General features: G+C 35.9%; 1 pseudogene; it reads right to left on the reverse strand.

Moving 5' to 3' along the window:
- Positions 1-4,929: 4,929 nt before the first annotated feature.
- LOC108542774 (40S ribosomal protein S18 pseudogene) lies at positions 4,930-5,401 on the reverse strand (annotated as a pseudogene).
- Positions 5,402-6,723: the final 1,322 nt, after the last annotated feature.

Raw genomic sequence — 6,723 nt, forward strand, 5'->3', positions numbered from 1 at the left:
TTTTTTTTTTTTTTTTTTTTTTTCTGCCGCTAATACTATTGATGAAGAAACTGAGATTGTGGAGGGTATGGGTTAGAGTTGATGTGACTAATCTCTTGTTTAAGTAAGGACATGGGATATAAAGATAGATGAGAGCTCTACGTAAAATATACAGTAGCTGTCATTGGTACAGACACAGACAGATAAAGCCTGATTACTATCTTAGGCTTGATTCATTGAGCAAATATGGAGTTTACATAAATAAATGCTGTCTAGGTAAAGTGATAATAATGGGTTTGGCAGCTCTAAAAGGGAGGATGAATTAGAAATTATGTTTCCTGTTAAGTTTCATCATATTTAGATGTTCCTAAACTCTTTTGGTTTAAAATGTAATTTTCAACATGCTTTATGATATGTTAAATCATAATAAATTTTTCAAAAATATAATTTTAAACATTCTTTATAATGTGATATGACATTTTTACATGTAATAAAGGGAATTATTCTAGTTGATTGAGAGTTGAGAACATTATTTTCCCACACAAAAGGATAATGCTGAAGTTGCAATTTTCTTTACCTGGCATTACTACACATAAGACTTATGAAATGATGACCTTCTAAGTACATAGAACACCTAAAACATGGTTAAATTAAATTATTGACACATGTTGAATATTAGTCTTCTAGCTCATAGAAAGCATATATACACAAAGCCCTTGGGATCAGAAGCACAAGGAAATAGATTCAAGTGGCTTGCTTTATAGCAGTGATTCTCAAAGTAAGGTCTGAGGAGCTTGTAAAACAAGCATATTTACAGAGCCTACCACAGACCTCCTGAATCAGAGTCTTTGGGGATAGCACCAGAAATCTCCTTATTTTACAAGCTTCCTAGAAATGTCCAATGCCCACTGAAAGTTGGAGACCTACTGCCTCAAAGAGTGATCTTTGGTTCCACTCCAGGATGGCCCTAAACCAGACCTTATTTTCAGCCTGTATCCCAAGAAATTTGCAAAAGTTCTTGAGAATAAAGGGTGTGTCTTTGTGGGCAGGTGTGAATTCCAGTACTCTGAATCTCTTTAAACAGGTGCAAATACCTATTTATTTTACTTTATTTGTATGTCTTAGATTTGTTGGAGAAAACTGAATGTGGCATTCCACTGAATAAACATAATGAGTTTCCACTGCCTTTTTTTTTTTTTAAGTCTGTTCCTTTCCCAAGCACATACAGATGTTATAATTTTGCTTCTATATGAGGAATTCTAACACAGAGTTCTAAATGACATGGGAATATAAAGTGATTGCCATTTATCCTGGAAAACATGTATGGGTGATGAGATTCTGGGTGTTTTCTTATTTATTTACTTATTTATTTTGTTCATCTTTACACTTTTATGTATAGCTCAAGCTTCTTATAATAAGCTTGTATCTCCCTTTCTACACCTAGCATCCAGAAGGGTGCATGGTCTAAAGTTTTTATCTCAGCTATGGGGTTGGGAAACATCTCCCCAGTGATGATTTTGGAAGTTGTCAGTTCAGTTGTGCCCAGAATAACATTCACTGACGGATCAATAGGAAATTATTTTTTATTAACCTCATAGTAATCCAAGCCTTCATTTTAAAAGATTTTTTAACCTGCTTACGGAGTTATGGTGTGGATCTATTGTGTTATTGTTCTTTTTTATGAAAGAAAATGTATGTATCAAGGAAAGAAAAAAATTCCAAGGGCTAGTCCCTAAGGTAATTTTCATTTGCCACAGTACCTGTTGCTATCAAAATATTTTTCCTCAGAAAAACTATATTACAAATAAAAGTTTCATTTTATAATTTATGTTAAATTAAACTTTAGAATGGTAAATAGCTTTTGGTCATAATAATTACATAGAAATAGAATGAATATTCCATGGTTTCAATAGTGGTTGAACCTAATTTGCAATAAATAAAGACTTTTTTTAAAAAAAAAAAAAGCAGCAAGTTGAAATTAGGTTAACTCTTAGTGGACCTCAGTAGAATAAGCTTTGAAAATTCTAAGTCTGCAGGTCATTTTTAAAAATTCACCTGATTTCTCCATATTTTTAAAATTTAGGTGATCCTAATATTTACTCATATTTTTCTTAAGTAAGCCTTTAAATCGTTAAACATCACCTTTTAACATAGTGAAATTTCACATTCTTTTCTGCAAAATAGTAGGTACATAGTAATTATCGTTTTTATATATTCTAAACTATAGCAACAGAAAGTATGAGTAATACCAAAAGTTTAGTAAAAAAAATCAAATAATAACCCAGGGCTTTTTAGTGTTGGTTGATTACGCCCCATGAGTATATGAGGTTTTTCTCTCTGCACATTATTTCAGGCAACCCTTTTGGTAGCCTTAAAAAGCTATTTTGCAAAAGAAGAAAAGAAATGGATAATTAATATATAAAGCATAAATTAACAAAAATTGGTTGTTTTTTAATACTGGTCTCTATTTTCAATCCACTGTTAGAATAAATCTTCTTTTTTTTTTTTTTTTTTTTTTTCTGAGAACCAGTCTTGCTCTGTCAGTGGAGTCTGCCCCCTGGGTTCAAACGATTCTAATGCCTCAGCCCTCGCCGAGTAGCTAGGATTACAGGTGTGCACTCACCACCACCCAAGGTAATTTTTGTTTTTTTTAGCAGAGATGGGGTTTCACCATGTTGGCCAGGCTGATCTTGGACTCCTGACCTCAGGTGATCCACGTCGCTTGGCTCCCAAAGTGCTGAGATGATTACAGGCATGAGGCACACACCCGGCTGTATAAATATTTAATATTTAGGTGAACAGGTCTCCCTAATGTGTAATACATTATTAAAAATGACCAACCTCACCCGCACCCCAATTTTACTTTTCCTCATTCGCTCTCCCACATTCACTTATCCAAAGGCTACAAGAAATTACATTTTTACAATGCAATTAAACAGCTCCATAAATCTCTGCAGTTCTGGAACGTTATCCCAACAGTGAAAACAAAAATTTCAATCTGCAGGTTTTAAGATGCACTGTGTCTTTGCCCTCAACTTAACTAATTGTGTTTTCTCCCTATATACATTTTCCACTTATGGTTAATTGATTATTACAATCTCACACCATTTTTTTCTACCTCTCTTCCCAGCCTGTGTATTTTACATTGACTCATAGAAATTTAGAGAAAGAGGTCCCACTTTACAGATTAATTATTCTATAATATATTTTTGTCTGAGAAATGGAAGCACAGAGAGATTCCAATTACTTGTCAAAAGTGAATAATTAATTTTCCTGTAATAAAACGTTTATTATTTGCTTTAGCAGAAATATTATCAAATTATATATAATTTTCAGCAACCTTATTTGTTATTCAGAAATATATGCATACTTTGTTACATATTAGAGTTGTACTGTATTTTTGAGATAATGTGAATTCACATGCAGTTATAAGAAATATTAACAGAAAAGATCCTGTGTAGTTTTTACACAATTTTCCGCCAATGGTAAATCATCAGGCATTACTAATAGCACAGTAATTGAAATATAAATTGACATTGATAAAATCTATCAAACATTCACATTTCACCCACCACTTGTACACGAACTCATTTATGTATGTGTAATTTAGTACTCGACAATTTTATTATATGTGTAGATAGTGTGGACAACTACCCATGGTTGATATAAAGAATTTCATCCCAAAGATTCACCTAATGCTACCCATTACAGCTAAGTCACCTCCATCTCCTGCCAATATAGTGGAAACTTATTTGATCTAGAGATTTCCAAAACTGAAGTCTGTCCGGAACATCATTTTGAAATGTGGCAAGACAGGTCAAGGTTAAGTTCATCCCTCTGACAGACAACACAGTGATTGAGGGCACCTGGGGAAGTTTGGTGTTATTTCTGGAAGACCTCTTCATGAAATTGCCTTCCTGAGGAGGCAATTTCCAGATCTTATGGTCTTGGCATCCTTTCCACCTCTCAGTGGCACATCATGCTACTAAAACATAGCGTGAGCTTCCACAAGGAGATGGGCCACCTGGCTATCGGGGGGGGTGAATGCCCATCAATCAACATCATTCGACCAGTTGGAACTACGCCCTGGTGAGGGCAGGGCTGAAACTGCCCTTGGGTTGACTTTTGATGGCCATGCCTTGCCAACTTAAAAATTCTTTTCGCATTTACTGTATTTAAGAGTAACCTTGACATTGGGAGAAAAGAAGAGGCTGGTAAACTATACCTTGAGAACCTGCTGTGAGCCGATGAATGCCTGTTAGGACCATGGAGGTAACTGCATAGCCTAACGTTATAGGCTTTAAAATGTCCGAGTAAATTAAAAACTGTATTGCTGCAGTCAATTCAGATGGAAAATGGGAAGGAAATAATTATTAATAACTGATTTCAAAAGGACTGGAAGATGTGAAACATCTTATTTGCTGAAGAAATTGTAAACTCTTTGAAATTTGCTTTTTATGGTGCTGTTATTACTCTTAAGTGCAATCTGCAGTAAATTTTTATCAAATGAAGTGAAAAAAGTAAATAAAATACATAAATAGGAATGCCTGTCTCTATTGCTTGTTTTTGCATAGGGTTGTTGAAGACAGATGGTTGTAGGTGTGCAGTGTTATTTCTGAATTCCTCGTATTCTGTTCCATTGATTTTATGTGTCTGTTTTTGTACCAGTGCTGTGCTGTTTTGTTATTATAAGCCGTGAGTAATAGTTTGAAGTCCAGGTGTGTGAATGCCTCCAACTTTGTTCTTTTTTTGCTTAGGATTGTCTTGGCTAGTGGTTGTTTGTGGTTATATATGAATTTTAAAAATAGTTTTTTTCTAATTCTGTGAAGAATGTCATTGGTAGTTTAAATGAGAATAGCATTGAATCTATAAATTACTTTTGGGAAGTATGGCTTTTTTTTTTTTTTTTTTTTTTTTTTGGTATTAAATATTTATTTAACAGACCAAGGCCTATAGACTTATTTCTTCTTTGGACACACCCATGGTGCGGCCACGGCGGCCAGTGGGTCTTGGTGTGATGACCTCCGGAACACCGAAGGCCCCAGAAGTGGCACAGCCCTCTACGGGCCTGAATCTTCTTCAGTCGCTCCAGGTCTTCACGGAGCTTGTTGTCCAGTACATTGGCTAGGGCCTGGCTATATTTTCCATCCTTTACATCCTTCTGTCTGTTCAAGAACCAGTCTGGGATCTTGTACTGGCGTGGATTCTGCATAATGGTGATCACAAGTTCCACCTTATCCTCAGCGGGTTCTCCTGCCCTCTTGGTGAGGTCAATGTCGGCTTTCTTCAACACCACATGAGCATGTCTTCGGTCCACACCCTTAATGGCAGTGATGGCAAAGGCTATTTTCCGCCGCCCATTGATGTTGGTGTTGCGTACTGGCAAAATATGCTGGAACTTTTCAGGGATCACTAGAGACATGGCGGCAGCACAAGCGGAGATGTGTAGGCCTCCTGTGGAAGAGCAGTATGGCCATTTTTAAGATGTTGATTCTTCCTATCCAAGACTGTGGAATGTTTTCCATTTGTTTGTGTCCTCTCTGATTTCATTGAGCAGTGTTTTGTAGTTTTCCTTGAAGGACTTCTTTCCTTGAAGAAGTCCTTTACTTCCCTTGTTTGCTGTATTCCTAGGTATTTTAGTCTCTTTGTAGCAATTGTTAATGGGGATTCATTCATGATTTGGCTCTCGCTTGCCTGTTGTTGGTGTATAGGAATGCTAGTGTTTTTTGCACATTGAATTTCTGTCCTGAGACATTGCTGAATTTGTTTATCAGTTTAAGAAGATTTGGGGCTGAAATTGTGGGGTTTTCTTGGTATAGGGTAATGTCATCAGTAAACAAAGATAATTCGACTTCCTCGCTTCCTATTTGAATATGCTTTATTTCTTTCTCTTGCCTGATTGCCCTGGCCAGAAACTCCAATACTATGTTCAATAAGAGTGGTGAGAGAGGGCATCCTTGTCTCATGTCAGTTTTCAAGGGGAATGCTACCAGCTTTTGCCCATTTAGTATGATATTGGTTGTGGGTTTGTCATATATGGCTCTTATTATTTTGAAATATGTTTCTTCAATACCAGTTTATTGAGAGTTTTTAACATGAAAGGATGTTGAATTTTATCGAATGCTTTTTCTGAATCTATTGATATAATCATGTAGATTTTGCCTTTAGTTCTGTCGATGTGGTGAATTATGCTTATTGATTTGCATATGTTGAACCAACCTTGCGTCTATGGGATGAAGCCAAATAGATGGTGGTGTATCAGCTATTTGATATGCTGCTGGGTTTGGTTTGCCAGTATTTTATTGAGAATTTTTGCATTGATGTTTATCAGGAATATTGGACTGAAGTTTCCTTTTTTTTGTTGTATCTCTGCCAGGTTTTGGTATCAGGATGATACTGGCCTCATAAAATGAGTTAGGGAAGATTCCCTCCTTTTCAGTTGTTTGGAATAAGTTCAGAAAAAATGGTACCAGCTCCTCTTTGTACCTCTTGTACAATTCACCTAAATCCCTCAATTTCAGAACTCGTTACTCGTCTATTCAGGGATTCAGTTTCTTCCTGATTCAGCCTTTGGAGGGTTTATGCATCCAGGAATTTATCCATTTCTTCTAGATTTTCTACTTTATGTGTATAGAGGTGTTTATAATATTCTCCGATGGTTGCTTTTGTTTCTGTGGGGTCAGTGGTGATATTCGCCTAATTGTTTCTGATAGTGTCCATTTGATTCTTCTTTCTTTTCTTCTT

This window comes from Rhinopithecus bieti, unplaced genomic scaffold, assembly GCF_001698545.2.
Source record: "Rhinopithecus bieti isolate Rb0 unplaced genomic scaffold, ASM169854v2 scaffold_23818, whole genome shotgun sequence".
Lineage (NCBI taxonomy): Eukaryota > Metazoa > Chordata > Mammalia > Primates > Cercopithecidae > Rhinopithecus > Rhinopithecus bieti.